The sequence below is a fragment of the Etheostoma cragini genome, chromosome 23, assembly GCF_013103735.1.
Source record: "Etheostoma cragini isolate CJK2018 chromosome 23, CSU_Ecrag_1.0, whole genome shotgun sequence".
Lineage (NCBI taxonomy): Eukaryota > Metazoa > Chordata > Actinopteri > Perciformes > Percidae > Etheostoma > Etheostoma cragini.
The window spans coordinates 17,270,252-17,289,861 of NC_048429.1; the positions used below are offsets into that span (position 1 = coordinate 17,270,252).

At 41.6% G+C, this 19,610-nt stretch overlaps 1 protein-coding gene and 1 long non-coding RNA gene across 2 annotated transcripts in view; one reads left to right on the forward strand and one right to left on the reverse strand.

Moving 5' to 3' along the window:
* The window catches only part of LOC117939089 (pleckstrin homology domain-containing family A member 5-like), a 236,663-nt gene that overhangs the window by 1,338 nt on the left and 215,715 nt on the right, over positions 1-19,610 (forward strand). The gene's annotated exons all lie outside the window — the stretch shown is intronic.
* Positions 11,037-19,610, reverse strand: part of LOC117938555 — a 13,198-nt gene continuing 4,624 nt past the window's right edge. The window contains exons 3-4 of the long non-coding RNA XR_004655419.1: positions 16,913-16,916; positions 11,037-11,146 (exon numbers count right to left, since the gene is read on the reverse strand). This is a non-coding gene — a long non-coding RNA (uncharacterized LOC117938555). The remainder of the gene's footprint in view (positions 11,147-16,912; positions 16,917-19,610) is intronic.

The window sequence follows — 19,610 nt, forward strand, 5'->3', positions numbered from 1 at the left end:
CCCACACACACACACACACACACACACACACACACACACTCACTCACAGACGCACACACACCAGTGGACGGATTTGCTTGAGATCAAGCCTTTGCTCTCAGTGGGATGCAAGTTTGACAAGCTAGTGTGACTCAAAGGCTTCTCTGCTGTGCTGAACAGGCTCTACTTGTTGGTGTTCTGCATGTGTGCACGTGTCTGTCTGTGTGTGAGTGAGTGTGTGTGTGTGTGTGTAACCTCTCCAGTTTCGTGCATACATTTGCGTAAATGTATATTTTGTGGACCTGTTTGACGACAAAAATGCCCTCAGTCTTTACTCCCAAAGCTGACACACACACACACACACCCACAAACACACACACACAAACACACACATACATACACACACTGCTGAGGTTGTGAGCAGGCGCTTTCATTTGCTCTACCTACTTTCCCACCTAGTTTTCCTGCTGTTGCTCGTGTCTCTGTGGCCATTTTGAGCGCAACAGCTGACACATATGGGGAGCTAATATAGCCGCTCTATAAATAGATCACAACCGCTGCTCATTGGTATGTATGAATGCATGCAGAATGTGCACATGCACACCCTGCGTGCATGCATGCATGCATGCATGCATGCATGCGTGCATACGGGACATGCAAATATACAAGCACAGTTGCACATGGGAAGAGCTTGCATGCAAACCCAGTCAGTCAGTTGGAGGGGTCCCTGGCAGTCAGCTTTGAATGCAGGTGTGAATGCAGCCAGAAGTCATTTAGGGGGAACGTTGGGATCAGAACAGGACACATTCAGGGGGGGTGCAGGGAGGCATGACATTGTGTACAGCATAATTAATACCCTGATAGTACAATTGGCTCTGTTGCCCCTCATGCTTCAAAGCCAGTGCCAGCCTGATATTACAAAGAAAATGTTGGCTCTGCCCTTCCAATGCCGGTTCTAAAGCAATACTTTTAAATTGACCTAAATGGTGTCTGAACTGAAAAACAACAGGAGCACAAAATGACAGTCTGTGTTGCTTTTCCAACAGCAGCTGCAGACTGATGTGTGTCCAGGTGTTGGAAATCCTCTACATGGAAATGCAGTCACACTGTACTCCGTTAACTCTCAGCATTTTACTTGTGTTTAATCCAGCGGCAAGCTAGGGGTAGGCTAACATGGCGTGCAGCGATGCTTCTGTTCATAGGCAGTTAAAGAAGTGGACCAACAGATCCTGTTGATCTGGACGGAGACCAGTGAAGGAAAATAGAAGCACTTTTCCAATGATGGCTAGGCGTTACTGCGCAGCCTCCAACTGAGCTTGACGATGGGGTTGTAACTTGGGCAATGTGTCTAAGAGTTGTAAGTCTTCTGGAAACTGTGCCAAGAGAAATCTCAATCATTCCTAATCAGCAGAGACGAGAGTGTGGGTATATGTAGAGAGATAACATAGGCACAGGCTAATTATTGCTAGTTATCTAACATGCTAGTTAACATTAGTAATTAATCCTAAACAGCTAATGGAACTCCAAACTGTCCGCGTGCTTCTCCTTCCAATACTGTGATTTGTCAACTATATCCTATACGGTTATTTAACGATTGCATCATGGTTATGACGCAATCGTTAGCCTGTTTGAACAAAACGTCTGCTACGGAGCCATATTTCTTTAGAAATAAACAACTGATAAATAGAGTCTTGAAACCCCTTTGAATCTTTCTAATTTTATTGTACACTTCAATAAAAAGGTGAATTATTTTAATGCAACATTTTTCAATCACTAAATATTCATATTTACTTTAAATACTTCAAACTACAGGCAGATTTAATACATTTCCTATGTAATATCAGGCAGGCACTAGGGTTGGGGACCGAGATCCGATGCTAATAACGACTGGTATCTACCAGACCGAATAGAATCACGGATTTTGGTGCCACTTAAAGCCTAACTCGTGCCAAAATGCAACCTAGGGTCTTTTTGTGAATGTACCTGAGTCAAACTTTTGTTCGAATAAAGCATAATTAGGACGGAAATGCTGCTTCTAAGATTTACTGAATTATCGTTTTGGGTCAAATGGCCTTTTGAACGGGAGAGCTAGGGGTGCTACCATGATAGCATCAAAATCACATTTATTTATTATTACAACTTTATTCTCAATGCCCGACAGCCCCTGGTGATACTTCGAGTAAAGTTTCAGTGTTTTCACTGTTTGTAGTGTTTTAAAAAATAGTGATTTGATGGTATCATAGCAGTCAAGGCCTTTTGAATCCCAAAACGATAATACGGTCAATCTCAAAAGTGGTGCTTCCATCCTAATTTTCCTTTTAAACTATATTTGACTTGTACATTCAGAAAAAGACACTAGGTTGAATTTTGGCCCGAGTTAGGCTTGAAGTGGCACCAAAATCCGCGTTGCTATTCGGTAGATACCAGTCGTTACTATCACCGGATCTCGGTCCCCAACCCTAGTGCCTAACTGATATTACATAAGAAATGTATTAACTCTGCCTGTAGTTTGAAGTATTTAAAGTAAATATGAATGTTTAGAGATTGAAAAATGTTTCTATTTCCATACAGTAATTTACATTTTGATTAAAGTGTACTATAGAAAGATTCAAAAAAATGTTTATTGGAATTTTATTATGGTGAGTTAAGAACACCTATTCTAAATGAAATGACTGTTCAAAATTCTGAAATGTTTTGGTGTACTTGTTAAAATTTAAGTTGGCAACTTTTGTCTGCAATGTTCATTTGTTTAGTATATGTAATTGACTGTGCTGTCGGGACCAATTGGGTTGTTTAGCAGAACTCAAGTAGACATTGCTTCATTTTATGGGGTTACCTTTCAAAGGACAGGTTTGGCAGCACTGTGGACAGTCAGTTTGGGCTGTAAATGCTTCTCTGACTGCAGGGTCTCCCCCAGAAAAGTTGTCTAGGCTGTTGGTAAGGATCCGGAGGGGGCCAGTCCCAGACTGATCAATGCTGATTAATGCTGGCAGCATTAATGTAGAGCCCAATAGTTTTTTGTGATAATGGAATCATGGACGGAGTAGCAATATTGAGAATTTAAAAAATCTACTGTACATGAACGATTCCTCAGGGTCCTACTTTAAGTCAGCACTAAAAGCTAACTAGAGATTAAAAAATTTGACTATGTTTCCAACTGAGTCACCCCACTGTAACTGTAGTTTGAAAACTTCTTAACAATACATTACAAAATAATTTCTTGTGACTTAGGCCTGGTGGGGGGCATCTTAGGCCCAGCCTGCAATACACTGAGGGGGGGACCCTGGACTGAATTGATGGAGCACCTCATCCAAAGCCAAGGCGAGTTATCAGAAAACCACCACAAGCTTCCTTTCTAGTTGTTTGGTGGAAGACAAATGTGCTTTTATTCTGTGAACGTTCGAAGACAACCAGACTTGGAATTGCGGGTGAAGCTGGTCAAAAACGGCCATTAGTTAGACATTTTTGTAACAGTGTCTGCATTTCGTGACAGAGAGGATAGGCCAAAGGCCTGAACAGACTCTGGTATTGGCTGACTCAGACTGGACTGCAGGCTAAGGAGTCATGCTGCCACATTCAGTCTTGAATACAATGGGCAGCATTTGACTGAACAATTAGGCCCAGTCTTATATTGACTGAACAACACGGCATCATCCACACATCCTTCAAATTCCTCTCCATCCTGCCCAGTCACTTTTCTATCAGCCCATTATTGGAACCCTGGCCTGGCTGCTCCCTGTACACCCATGGTGTCAGAGGACACGGCTGCCTTCTGATTTTCTGTCGAAAGGCACTCACTCCCCAGACTCAGCCCCGGCGTGTGAGTCAATCTGCTCCTGCCTTTTTTTTGGAACTTCAAATTAGCATTTTGAATATATGTGTTAGGGGCGTGAATCACATATTTTATGTCTTAAAAGTAAACAAAAAAAGGCTAAAATTTCAAAATCTAAAACTGAGGCCTTGTATCGCTACTTCTAATGCTCATTGAAATGTGCCTGCAACGCTTTACAATGTTTTTTTTTTTTTTAATTCTGTGGTGTTGTAGTTTTGTTCTGTCTCTAGTCTAAATATCATTTGCTGTACAACTATGTACTGTACGTATTATGGGACCACTACGGCCTAAATAAAAGAGACTTCAGATACAGTATTAGGGGACCACTAAGGCCTGTATAAAAGAGCTGCAATGTCATCACATAGCAACACTTTAGACTAAGCATTTGGGTGAAACCACACTGATTCCACGAAAAACATTGACGCAATCCTGATTCCAGTGAGTGCGACGCACCAGTGGAATGTGTGGAAGAGGCGTCGGAGGCCTTTTGGTTCTGCTTCGGGACTTCTGTGTCTTCACTTCAAACTGCTGTTATCTCAGGGAGAACTGAAAAACGTTGGTTTGTTGTGCATGATTGTCAGTGTTCAGGGCCACTGCAATGTCTTCCCAATGCTTCTCTAAACATTGTTTTCCTTGATTGTCTAGATTTTGAAGTCCTGCCAAGGTGTTCTGCTCTGCACGGCTAACTGATGGCTCCTGCACTCACCCATGGCATGGCAAAGGCTATAAATGATACATGGCAGCTGCTCATGTGTCATAACAGAATATATTGCACACTCATGCTTTCGGCCAGTGAGCTAGGCAGGGTAACCCGTAGCAACATGACTTTCCAAGGTGCATATTGCCCATGAGATGATGATGAAAAGGATCGCGAGATTCCACATTGGGATTTTTCCTCTTTGATTTTGTAGTCAGATTATTGTGGAACATCTATGAGGCCAAGGGTGTAACTTTGGGTTCACATTATGGAGGGGGTTGAGATCTTTGACTATCTAGAGAGGTCCCAGGACATGTCTGCATGCGTTGAAAAAAGCGATAAAACACATCAAAAGGCAAAAAATGGCCAAATTGACAAAAAAGGCAACAAAACCTCAGACAAAAGCCACAAAAAAGTGGCAAAGCAATGAAAACCTTAAAACAAACAACTTTGGAAAAGGCCCAGATTTGGTTATTGTAAATTACACCCATGCATGAGGCTATTAGAGGAACTGTCACTTCCACATTGATTTCACCAGTCAGCTTTTGTGGTTGCTTCATGAGCCGTCCACATCAGCTCCACAACCAAGAATTGTCTCTAAATGTCTTTAAAATATGGAAATGATCAACATGTGACAGATCATCTGACTTTGTTTAAACAGGAGAGTAATGTGATACTTGTGTGCTGTCCTAGTAGTATAAATTAGCTTTAGCTTTGGGCTGTTGCATGCTGCTCCAACCTGCTTTTCCCACTCTCCAAATGGCCAAATAAATCCCCAGTGAGTCCCAGTGCCCTGTATACAAGCTTTAGCATTTGTTATTTATATTCATTCGCTTCTCCATTCATTAATTCAGGCTTGCCCTTTAATCGGCCACCAGTCTGCATACACGAGAAGCTGTATTCCTCGTTGACTTCTCTGTTGTGGTTTCTTCTTTCAGTCTCTCTGAGCATTTCTCTCTTTGTCCCTGTGATACAGTCCCAGTGGGTGCTACTAGTAGGACTCTGGAAAATGTGTTTCCCACTACACTCTCACACACACTTAACAGTGTGTACGGGTTTTATGAATGTGCATATGAATGAATTCTCATGGCGGTTAATGTGGGAATATCTACTGAATCATATTTTGATTTGTTGTGTCACTATGGCAGTTGCGTTGCTATTTCTGGTAGAAATACTACTGCTACTACATATTCGTAGCTCTGTCAGAAGATGCAGACACATCCCATTGTATAGTCAGGCCCGGTGCAGGATAACAGATTCTGTGAAGACAATGCCACGCTGGATGGAGACTATTCAAACACCCCGGATTATGACCTATATGGATTACGTCCTGTTGCCTAATGAGACCTGGTAGGGCAGGGGTTTCTAACTCAACTTTACTAAGGGCCACATTGGAAAATGAGAATCACACGGAGGGCCAGATGTGTACAGCATGGTTTATTTCCTTGTCACTTGTGTCGGGTAATTACAACTAGGCGGGCCAAAATGTATTGTGACCCTGTGATTGATATGCAGGCCTTGAATTTGACACACGTGGGAGGGTTTAAATTAGCCTAGCGGCTAGCAGTCTTTTTTCCGGTCATAGCTTGATCCTGACAGGACACTACAGTGAATACCAGCCTAACATTGTTGAAACAGAATAACGAATAATGGTAGCAAGAGCAACAAGTTAGCGGATTGCGGTCAAAGCACTTTTTTGAAGTGTCTGTGTGTGTGTCTGTGTGGTTTAACCCTTTTTGCTCATTGGTGGTCAGCCTGCACTTCTCAAGTCTTAAATCCCAGGAGAAATCTTTGTGCTGCCTCTCTCTCTCTCTCGCTTTCTCTCTCTCTCTGTCTTTGTATCACACTCTCTTTCCTGGCTGGAGCTGTTTGATGTTTGCTCCCTGCTTCACTGAGCAATCCCTAAAGCCTTTACCAGCTCCATCGTGTGTGTGTGTGTCTGTGTGTGTCTGTTTGTGTGTGTGTGCGTGCGTGCGCGTGCATGCGCATGTGGGCACGCTATAGCACTATAACAATCTATCCTCTTAATCTGAATGTGTGTGTGTTTTTGCACAATTCCGCTTGACCTCACCTTTGAATGTGAAGGTGTATGACCTTATCAGGAATAACCTAGGTCCTAGGTGTGTGTGTGTGTGTGTGTGTGTGTGTGTGTGTGTGTGTGTGTGTGTGTGTGTGTGTGTGTGTGTGTGTGTGTGTGTGTGTGTGTGTGTGTGTGTGTGTGTGTGTGTGTGTGTGTGTGTGTGTGTGTGTGTGCGTGCATGCTCACTGATCCAGAACACAGATCAATTCCGATTGAAATATGATTACATGAGCTATGCAACAAATAAGTAGAGTTGGGTTGATTTCCGGTTTGTCGGGTCAAGTGTACGAGGTAAAACTGGTGTTATTTTATAAGGCATTTGTTAATATAATATGTTTTGGCAAACTAAAAAAAGATGCATTACTGCCACCAAGTTGGCCAAGGAGTTGTAAAATTTGGTATTTGATGGTGGTTTTTGATTTAATATCAAACTGCTTTGAAAGCTTTACACCGGCCCAACTGGACACACACTTTCTCACATGCACACCTCCTGGTCATCAGCTGGTGGGCCGTCCATAGGGCTGCACGATTATGGCCAAAATGATAATCACGATTATTTTGATCAATATTGTGATCACGATTATTATCAGGATTATTTTTTGATTATAACCAAACATCTTTTATTGTCACTAAGGCTATTTATTTCTGCTTTCACGTCTATATTATGCTCCATTCGTCTTATGTTGAAGTTGTAGAGACAGACAGTTACAACACATGTTAATGAAAATTAGTGATTAGTGAGCCGGCTACAGGCCTCCGCCAGATGATGGTGCAGTTTAGATAAAAAAAAGTGAGAATCAGGCAGCGCTGACAGTTAAGTTTAGGCACTAAGACGACTCGTTAAGTTTAGAAAGAAGATGGTGGTTTCGATTAAAACACTCCTGAGGAACAGCCGAGTGTTTCCTGGGTGAAAGGATTTTGGTTTCATAGCTAAGTGAACTCCGCTCTCCGGCTTGAAAGTGCTGTGTTTTATGTTTACACCTCGTTGTGCTATTTTTGAAATTCCATTGGATGTTGAAGTTCATAAATAACTGTTTTGGCATTGCTGGCCAACCCCCCCACACACACACACATACACACACACAGACACACACATACACGCAAGACAACCACACAGCAACACGTTCAGTAACCCCAGGCATCCACTAGCCAGTCAGTGGAAACTCATGCACTCATAGATTTACTTCAGTGAATGAAACATTTCCCCATATTCTTTTCTATGTTTTAAGTGGAAGTCTGTACTCTGATCGGTCAACGTGAAGAATTGAACAATAGACGATGATAGAAGTTGTCAAACCTGGCGAGAGTAAGGTGTTGGTAACTGTAACTGTATGTAAGACTGAAATATAGGAATAGGTGGTCTTTAATGTACCAATGCTTATCTTTGATTTGAATATTTCACTGTGCACGCTCAATATAACTCCAATGAGCTATGACCAATGAGCTGCAACAAGAGTAGAAGGCGTACTGGGAGGGAGTTGGAGAGGTCAACACCTCACACTGGCTGTTTGGAATCTGACTTCCCCTGGGGCATGCAGCTGACCTTTGACCTCTGCAGTGGGACATCTAACAAGCGGGGCCTGCTTTTTGGAGATGTCATTCAGCCTGAAGCATGTGGAGATGTAAGAGGAGGAGAGGTTTTCAAAGCTGGCTATGCTGCAGAGCAACGTGATCCTCTCCGCTAACACACAGACAGATGAACAGAGAGGACGGAGGAATGGAAGAGAAAGAGAATCAGAGAGTGAGAAAAGACGAGGGGTGGTGTTCATGTCAGGCCACCACGGCTGTGTCTGCCTATTTCTCTCTTCCATTTTGTTTGTGTGTGTGTGTGTTCTGTGCTTTGGTAACACCACAACATAAACAGTTAGAGTAACATGAACGTAGCCTTGTTGCTTCCCGCCCACCGTAACACACAACTCAATGCCCGCAGTGCAGTGTGGTCAACTGTTAATCAGAAAGGAATTCACTGCCAACTAAGTAACACTTACAATGAATAAAAAAGCAATCTGTAAGGCTTCCCTCCAGTAATCAACAACAATGCAATTAACATCTGACATACCTGTGCTGATGTGAAGTGAGGCTCACACATTGATGTGTACATACGTACATATGTTCATACTTGTGTACAGTACAGCGCTGGGCGATTGGGAGTAAATCAGATATAAGGATATTCTTGACCAAATACCTCAATATCGATATTGCGACAATATTCTAGGTTTGAGGATTGGTGATTTAACACAATGTTCACACTTAGATTTCAGATAAATAACAGGGATGTGGACACAAAGAAAGTCTAAGTGGGGAAAGGCAAATAACAGAACAGCTAGAACCAAACAGTGTGTTAGGTTCAGAAAAGTACATCACTTTACTGTAATGCAGCCTTTAAAACCTGGAAAAGACATTTATTTCATATCACCAAATCATGATATCCAAAATCTAAGACAATATCTGGTCTCATATCACAATATCGACATAATATTGATATGTTTCCCAGCCCTACAGGATGCATATGCCGCACTGAAATTATGTGCTTAGAAGCAGCGGTGAAAGAAGTATTCTGATCCCTTACTTCAGTAAAAGTACTAATATCACACTGAAAATGTACTCTGTTAAAAGTTAAAGTCCTGCATTGAAAATGTTACTTAAGTAAAAGTATGGAAGTATCATCAGGAAAATGTAGTTATAGTATTAGGTAACACTTGACAGCATCAACATAATCGTGACATAAGTGTGTCATGAGTGTGTCATGAACCTTATAAACAAGTCATAAACGTTTAAAACGTCTGTCATTAAGTGTCATTGGGTTTCTGTCATGACAAGTTGACATTGTTTGGGTTGTCTTGATTATGTCAAGTTGACATTAATCAAGGTGACAAAACCAGAAGTTTTCTCGGTCTTGACAAATTGACATTAAATAAGTTTGGGATGTCTTGGTCATGACAAGTTGACATTAAATTAGTTTGGGATGTCTTCGTTATGACAACTTGACATTAAGGATGACCTTACCTGAAGATGTCAAGGTTAGAGACCAATTCTAGCACATGGGCGGATCGGTGTGTGACAGGATATTTAACAACACTGGCTGTCATGACACTATTATGAACCTTCTGCACATTGTCTATTGTTTGCCTGTTTTTCTTGTGTGTTTACTTGTTTGTTTGTTTTGCTTTCATTGTAGAAAATGCTGCTGTAACAAGGGAATTTCCCCGCTGTGGGATGCATAAAGTATCATCTAATCTAATCTAATCTAATCTATACATCTTCTGCTAATGTCATCCTGGTTAAGGTCAAGTTACTAGATGAATGTAATGGAGTAACTAAAGTAACTAATAACTAGAGCTGTCAGATTAATGTAGTGGAGTAACTAGTAACTAAAGTAACTAGTAACTAAAGCTGTCAGATGAATTTAGTCGAGTAACTAAAGCAACTAGTAACTAAGGTAACTAGTAACTAAAGCTGTCAGATGTATGTAGCGGCATATCTAAAGTTACTATTAACTAAAGTAACTAAAGCTGTCAGATGAATGTAGTAGAGTAACTAAAGTAACTAGTAACTAAAGTAACTAGTAAGTAAAGCTGTCAGATGAATGTAGTGGAGTAAAAAGTAGAATATTTCTCTCTGAGATGTAGCGGAGTAGAAGTAGAAAGTGACACGAAAAGAATGAAGTGGAGCACAAGTACCTCAACATTTGGACTTAAGTAGGATACTGGAGTAAACGTACTCAGTGCCATTCCAGCGCTGCGTTGCAGTGTGGCCGGTGTACCTGCGGGCCAGGCCCAGCAGCATGCAGCGACACATTCACCAGCACAGAACAGGTTTGGAGAGCAAACAGTGCAGAGTACTGAGGGGCAGGGCTGCGTCTGCTCTCTTCAGAGTTTCACGCTCCCATTGTTGGCAGGCAGTATGGGATTTCAAACCGCATGTGCAAAGCTACAGGAAACCTTTTTATTTTGCTTTAGCCTGTAACACATCCAATGGGAACAAACGTCAGACAATATTCTGACTCCCCAAGGCGCTAAGCCGCTGTTTTAACTGCACGGCCTACGTTTTATTTCCGATTTATTCAGAAACTGATATGCCATTATGAACCAAAACGTATAAGCACTTTTGCTTATCATTAAGGACTGCTTTCCAGTTATACTGCATCTACATCCTTTTTGTGTGTGTGATAGGGTAAAAAAGATTTCTTTCACGTATTTAATTCACTGGATTAACCACAAACAGACATTCGCCTTAACATTACTCAATTTTTTAACAGTTTCTCTAATGAATTTCCAGAACATGTACTATATTATGATATACTGTTTAGTGCTGTCACAACACAAAGTTACACTTGCTGTGATTTAGCCAAATGGCTAATATTAATAACCCCTTGAGATGTAACATCTTGTTTTCGAGAGGGTCCTTAAAGGCAAGGAAATACAGTACATAATACATATGTTAGAGGTTTAACTTCTCCTGCTGCAGATGTCAGAAAGAACAGGGGAGACACTTCGTTTCTCTCACTAGGACTCTAGAGTCATTACTTACTCTGAAGATAATCACTCTCACTCTCTCACTCGCTCTAGCACATACACACACACACACACACACACACACACACACACACACAATTTTTGTATTAAGAGATATCACCATGAAACTCGAATTGACGTAAACTGAAATTGTTATGTTTAAATATTCAAATGAGGGATTAGTTAATGCTACATTTTGGTAAATTCAGGAGAAAATAACAAGAGGAAATAGATGTGGTAAAACAAAAACCTTCTACAAATCCTCTCAACAGCGTAGGCCACTAATGGAAGCTTCAGCGTGGGTTCTGCTCTACGTAATACTAAGATGAGCCTTAAGGGGAAGTACCAGCATTGTGTGTGTGTGTATGTGTGTGTGTGTGTGTGTGTGTGTGTGTGTGTGTGTGCGTGTGCAGTGCAATCCTCCAGTGGTGAACAGATGATAAGATGCAGAGAGAGATAGGAGGAGAGGAAATTAAGAGAATGACAAAGCAGAGAAAGAGAAAGAAAAAAGGACATGGTACTCCATCACTTACAGTATTTTGCAGGTGTTTCCATCTTAACAAGCAATGCTGTGACAGCAAGTGTGTTTGTGTGTGTGTGTGTGTGTGTGTGTGTGTGTGTGTGTGTGTGTTTGTGTGTGTTTGTGTGTGTGTGTGTCTGTGTGTGTGTGTGTTTGTGTGTGTGTGTAGCTCTTGGGACAAAGAGTTCTGAAGTGGGTCGTTGGCTGGGTGGGGCAGATCTACTCAAGTATAGTTTCCTGTACAATCAAAATACACACACACACATATACATGTACAGTACTAAAACAGTACAGTACTTGTGTACAGTACTAAAACAACAAAGTCAATTAATCAACAATTAGGATAAGATGACCTTTATTGAAACTGGTTTCCTACCACTGACCGACATACATACATAATTCGTTGACAAAGATACTTTTAGCATGCATAGTAGACAGCATATTCCCCCATTAAATGGGTGAGTTAAGGGTTAATTTCAACCAGACCAGAGTGGTGATTGTTGGAACAGTGGAAAGATGAACCAAGGCGGCTTTTGGTAGTTTCATTTACTTTCTTTTCACTTAAAATTAAGTTTGTTCTATGATGATAAAAGTACTGATTATTGGGCGCATGGGTACCTCATGGGTTGCTCCATGTCATTCCCCTTTCTATACCCCTTCTTCCTATACAAAGAAAAGCCTAAAATGCCCCAAAAAAATAATGTAAAAAAAAAGTTATGATTATTTACAAGGAGTCTGGTGGTGATGGTGATCTTGGGGCTGTTTCATGTTAAACTAAAATGATCTTACTCTTTAACTAAAAGGTCTTTCTCTGTAGGGATCCATCCTATAATGTTGCCAGACTCTTATAATAATAATCTGAGTCTGTCAGCGGAAACAACAGAACTTGTAGTGGACACACAGTCAATCGAGATACGCAATTGCCCTTTGCAATTACATTGCAACTTGTTTCACTGCTGCCGTCTTTCTTAATACTGGACCAATCAAAAAATAAAAAATAAAAAATATTGAAGCCTTAAACTAACCATGTAATAATGGAAGAAAAATGCCAATTTAATAATTAGTTCTGAATCAACAGTATACATAGTTTTTCCTTTTGGAGAATGAGCCCCATTTGTGGTCCTGCTTTCTAAGCTGATTGGTCCATCCGGTGGAAACTGCTATCAGTGGGTACGACATCAGACCTGTAACCAGTAGATTGCTAACGGACAACACAGGATACTGGTGAATGTTTGGAAAACTGTGTAAAGCATTTTGAGTTGTAACAGTAGATTCGGAACACTGTGAAACACAAACAGTGTGAGATTATAGATAGTATTTGATTTGTCTGATCTAAATCCAGTGGCACAGCAGACCTCCACCATGACGTCGGCATAGGTGCAACTGTTTCCGTCATCAGGCTGAACGTGGGGAAGGGTGAGCTGAGGACAGTCGGGGGTCTGAACTGTATTTGGCTATGGGTGTGTTTTTACTGCAATACTGATAGGGAATGGAAATGTTGCAGGAATGGGAAACAACTTTTAGAAAAACCTTGAGTTTTTGTCTCAAATGCACCTCCCCCATAGCTAGATGAATAACATGTGTAACTGCATTCTGGACACAACCCAAATGACTAAATCACTATTGGACACAGTGAATGCATTCAGAAAAACCAAAACACACTGTTTGCTATGCACTCCCACTGACCAGACAGACACACTCACCGTGAGAGAGACAATATGATTCACCAGCTGATAGAAAATGTACAACTCCCACTGAGCGAGGACAGCAACAGGAGGAACTTCTGAAAATGCTGGAACAATGCCAGCTCAGTGCTGAACACTGACGGAGAGTTTCAAGCTCAACTCAATCCGTACATCATTGATCTGACTGCTTCAGTCACCTTTACTCTACAGATTAAGATTTCGTAAATAAAATATTTTCTAAAATGCAGCACTTACACAGTACATGTTGTATATGTATATTTGACTGTCCAGCAGTCTATAATGTAGTTCCACTCACTTCAACCTGAACCAGCTATAATAATACTGAAATGCTGATTATAAAGTATGGCATCTGGATTATGTATATTATATATATCACTGACATGGAATATTTTTTTAATATAAGCAGCGGCATACTTTTCAGAGGGAGATATAGTATGTCTGTTAATGAGCTTGTCTGTGTCTGACAAAACGATATCTCAAAAAAAGCCATTATCATACATCTGCTGGACTAATTGCCTTTTTTTGGTGGTGGTGATCCGCAGCCAGATCCAGATCTGGGAGTTCCACTATTAAACAATTGTTGATTGGCTCGATAACTGTGAAACTAAAGGAGGTAGAAGCTCTATTCTAATTTCTAAGGGGATATTTGGAAAGTCAAGGAATCCAACTTGAAATTGAATCCACAGGAATGATGTGTGTGAGTGCAAGAGTGAATTGGAAAGTTGATCTCATTGAAAATGAAACGCATTCTTTGTGCAATCACTCTGACTCTCAGACTCTGCAAGTCAGAGCCTTAGAGCCCCAATGGCTTTGCTAGCCCCGTTCAACCTCACCCGCTACGCCTATCGCTCCTTTTCGTGGAGTACAGGCCATTGACCACAGCTTGCCAGAGTCTTCTTCCCAGGGCTTTTCTTTCCAGCTGTTTCCATGTGATCCTGCTCTGCCTGATGTCTGTCTCGAGCAGGGGTTCTTGGCCCTGCCTTTCTTTTTCTTGTGCCTTGGGGGTTGCATCTCAGGGCCGGCGTGGTGGTGCCTGGAGTGTGCGACCAATCCATCCCCATTTTTTTTCTCTTGAACCCTTCTTCCACTGGGTGTTGCTGTTCTCTGCAAGAGATCATTGTTGCCGATGGTATCTGGCCGGCGGATGTTCAAGATCCGCCTCAGGCAGCTGTTGATGAATGGTTGTACTTTTGTCGGTCAGTGTGTTTCCCTGTAAAGCAGTAACCATATTCAATTTAATTTATATAGCACCAATTCACAACAACAGTTATCTCACTGCGCTTTTCATAAAAGAGCAGATCTAGACCGTACTCTGTAATGTTATTTACAGAAACCCAACAGTTCCCACCAAGAGCAAGCACTAGGCCACAGAGGCAGAAACCTCGAGCAGAACCATGGCTCAGGGTGGGGGGTTATCTGCCTCGACCGGTTGGGGGTGAGAGAAAGAGACAGACAGAGAAAGAGAGAGAGAGAGAATGAAAGACATTAAGAATTGTAACAGAGTTTGTCGAGGAGGAACATGGAGGCAGCGGGTGACTCCAACCACAGATCCAGACTCCACAGCTCCAGAGCCAGAAACACCTGCAGGAAGCAATAGGAGGAGAGAGGAGAGGGGTAAGTGAGCACAAGACTACGTACGTGAGAGAGCACAAGACTCCGGGAAAAGGAAAAAGTCGAGTTAGTAACATGCATGAATGGTATGGTATTAGCCCGGTAATGTGAATAACCGGGTTATGCCCGTTCTCTTATACATGAGCGGAGAAGAATGGGAAGAATGAAGGGAGTAACTCTACCTCCGGTACAGTAGTTGATGCTCTGCTGAAGTACAACTGGTCAGTATTAGGCTTTTTCTTCTGGTTGAGCTTTGTCCAAATCAAAACAACTTGGAAAGCGGCGTCTCCTTGTCTGTCCAGAAATGGGTCTTAAAAGTGCTTTTTTTGTAATTCTGGATCAAAAACCACTGCAGTGGGGTTGAGAGGGGTATTGAGAATTTATGGAGCATGTGCGGACACGTACCCTGAGCTTACCCTGGTTAAGGTGTAACCATGCACTAATACCCGGGTTACTAAAGAACTCTTATAGGTCTGTTTACCTGGTGATGAAAACTCTGATTCTATATATGGTAAGGCATTTTCATTTGCATGGCTTTGAGAAACCTGGGTATCAGCTTGTGTGTCACCATGTTGGAAAAGGTTTCTGTTTGGCAAACGCTAAACTTTAAAATTTTACGTACTTTACTAAATGTTTGCTTTATAACCCTTCAGGTATAAAAGTATGCAAGCAAGCATGCAAAAAAAGCTGGACAATAGAGCCCGAATGATAAAGGATTTTTAAAGCTGATACAGATACAAATATTTGGTCCCAAAATAGTCCCAAAACCTGAATTGAACCAAGGGCATTGCAATCACAGTGTATATCGGATATCTAAGCCTCCTCGACGCTGCTGACTTTAAAAAAAGTATTTTTCTTTGTTGTCAACTGGAACTTGTCTGTGTGTACACGCTGTTAAAAGCTGCTGCAGAATTTTGACAATGACACGCTGCAGTCATGATACAGACAGTATGAGCAACATGTGTTTTGCATTTGTGCGTGCATGTGTGCGTGTGAATTTATTTGTCTGTGTGTGTTTGTCTGTTTGTTGTTTGAGAGTACAAGTGAAAGGCTGTCACATACACTACCTAAACGCTCTTATTTACACCGATGAAAGTGAAATCCTAGAGTTTCAGTTGTGTATATTGGAGTGTTTGTAGCAGTGTGTATACAAGCATTTCAGGAGTGTATTTTTAAATTAAATAAATATTAAATACATAATAAATAATAAATAAATAAATATTTGGTCATTTAAAAATCCCAAATTCCAAAATATCTGATATATATATATATATGTAGTACAAATATATATTTTTTAAATTTAATCAGCCATCATAAATGCGAATACCATTCTAAACCATTATGCTGTATATCGGCCCGCCCATATATCAGTCAGGCTCCAGGGAGAGCCTTAGTATTTATGTTCCTAGAACACATTGTAATAAAAATCTTAACCGTGTAAGGATGCAGTATGTAGAGGCTTCTTTTAAGTTCAGTTTTGTTTTTTAAAATATTTTATCCCTGCTGATCAGCAGTAAAACATCAGGACACTAAGACGGCGCGACCTCTTCGCTGCTACAAAGCGACATGGAAATGCTAAAGAGAGCTGATTAATTTGTCCCAGCTGAAGCTGCCTGCATCAGGGATGATGGAGAGGGATGACTTTGCATGACCTCTCCTGGGATCATTCATTGTTTCCATTGTAGAATATATGGTGTGTAGCGCATTGTCCAGGTATGTCTGTGCCTGTACCTGCACCTTCCGGAGTTATCGGGCTCTGTGCATGTGGAAGGGGTCCCAGACTGGAGGTCATGGTAACAAAGCCAGACATGAGGTTGAACAAAAGCCCAACACTAGGCGAGTGCAGGGTTGGAAAAGCAGATAAAGACGAAGCAAATAGAAAGCCGAAACAATGAAATTCAGATTTCTTTTTCTTTTCTTATCTGCTCTCCTTGCCCCAGCCATACAATTTTTTCTAAACTGACTGATAAGACATTTCTGTGGGAAATGGATTTTGGGACATCACAGTGTCTGTGCAAGGAGAGGAGAGGTCTGTGTGGAACTTTAGAGGTCCATCTCTCAAGCTTGCTGGTTACTGTTCACTCAAAAATGGAATGATTAAGTTGCTGCGGGTGCATATGCAGCGTGTGGAACCGGTCCACGAGGCACTGTAAAGTGTGGGGGCTAACGCTAACTAGCCATTGCTACATGTCTTCTGTTGTCAGATGTTGTCCCTAATGAAGTCTCTTTGCGCCGGGAGTTGGAGGCAGACAGGCCGGGTTTTGCTAGCTGGCTAAATTAGCATTAGATTATTCATCTAGCTATAGGCTAACGTTAATGATGCTGGTGAAATCATTCGTGGGTTAGCCCAGTGCTGCTTTTTCCCATGATCAAAACATTCATACATTGGTAACTTGTTGAGCGTGTTGAATGATGTTGTAACCCTATAACGTTATCCACCAAGTATTAGCATTAACGTTAGCTACTTGTCAACAAGCACACTGTAATAACGATAAGCTGGATCAATATTGAAATGTATCAATAAATAAGATCTCTGCTTAATTACTGTGTTGCAGCGTGGCATGCAATCAATCACAAAATGATGCCGTGTTGCAGAAAAAGCAGTACTACGGTTACAAGAATTTTTTTCTGTGACATTGTATGATTTACAGTTACTTTCGAACGTATCGTCCAGGTGCCACCCTCTAGTTACTAGTAACCCAAGGATGAAAAGTAATATGACTCCACTGACAATCAACTAAAGGAAACATCTGACTGAAAATAAAATAACAGATTTATCTGGGTTTGACATTTGGTGAAAACATTTGGGATAGTGTAACTACACAACTGTAAAAAAATATATACTGTATTTAACATGCAGAAATGTTGCATATTGTACCTTTAACCAAAGGGTTTGTAGTAGCATAAAGTTATCAACCAGTAGGACGCGCAACACAACTCTGGCCTCAGCAGAGACCTGTGCTATGTACACCAACACATCTACCCAGACCTGCTCCTTAAGAGTAATGTGCAGTATAACAAGTATAAAAAAGTTCTCACATTGACTCTTTGAGTTTTGTCTTTCACACTTCTAAAAACACTTCAATATGACCTGCAGAAACATGCACATACATGTACACGTACTGCTTAGTCAACCTGGCAAAGAGCACACACACATGCAGTCACAGTCACTCCCACGCTTCTCTCACGGCGAAACCTTCATCCTGGCAGTAATCACATTTGGATAAGTATAATTGTGTGTGTGGATGATGAGGAGTCAGGAGCCTTAGCTGTGTCGGTGTGATGCAGTCACAGTGGTGTGTCATCGTGCCTGAGTGTCTGTATCAGCCGTCTGACAGTGGGCCTGTGTCCTGAGCACTGACTTAACATTACTGGGAAGAAGTCAACCAACCGGCTGCTCCTCTCCTCTATGGCGTGTGCCTGTTCAGCTTGGTTCCCAGTTTCTTTGTTTTTCACACCTTTATCTACTATAAGTGTGTTTTAAAACCATTCCTGTTTTGGGTTCCCGACCACGGTCTGGAAGCCCAGGGCCGATCGGGGGTAACACCCTTCACCTTAACTGCAGTATTAACAACAGATGAAGCCAGAACGAACACATAACGTGTGTCTGGTTTCTCCGGTAATACAAAGCCAGAATGTCATGGCGGCTTGTTCAGAATAAATCTCATATTTGACTACATTTTACTCACCAAAACATGTTTCTGAAAGCCTTTTAAGGAGAAATAGGCCGTGCAGATGCTGAATCTGTCTTCATTTCAGATCCACAAAGGTCTGTTTAAAAGACAGCCATTTTTGCACAGCCATTTTCTGTCTGTTAAAAGTCTCTAAAACTCTCCCCAACAACTGCCGTTTTAGCTCAGTGGAAGCTCATAGACATAGCTGCAGCTACTTTATGTTGACCGCACCGATTTGGCTTTTTTTTTTTTATCGACTGCACTTGCATTTTTACAACGATCAAGATTATCTTAAAAACTGGCCGGAATTCTCCTTTCATCGTCATCCTGTTAGTCACTAGCGGTGTTACATAAAACAGTTCCCTATCATGGGTATAGTGCACTGGATGTGTTTGCCGTTCTGTAGTGGGGTTTGAATTTTCTCCGGTTGATTTCATTCACTATATATTCCACTATAAAATAATAATAATAAGAAGAATGCCTTTATTTATCCCGCAATGGGAAATTCACAGTTTTCACAGTTAGTACAGTTGCAGACACATTGAACACAGGCCTGAATTACAAACATGCTCAGGACCTAAACATGCTAAAAACACTAATGGAGAGATGTCAGAGTGAGGGGGTTGCTCCTTGGAGGAGCGCCCCGAGCAGTGGGGGGTTCTCTGCCTTGCTCAAGAACACCTTGGCAGTCCCCGGGAGGTGAACTGGCACCTCTCCAGCTACCAGTCCACACTCTGTACTTCGGTCCGTATGGGGACTTGAACCAAACTCACTACGGACTGACCTACCCTACTGCCACCAAAGTACCCACAATGCATAGTTCACTGTCTACTAAACACTATATAGGGAATGTTGAGGGAATGAGTGACACAGGGTTACACAGCTGCTGTGAGCAGAGAATCCAGTCTGCAGTGTAGTCTGTACACATCACTGATAAACCAGAGAATTATACAGCAATATCAGCTTTGTGATTAAAATCATTAAACCCCCCCCCCCC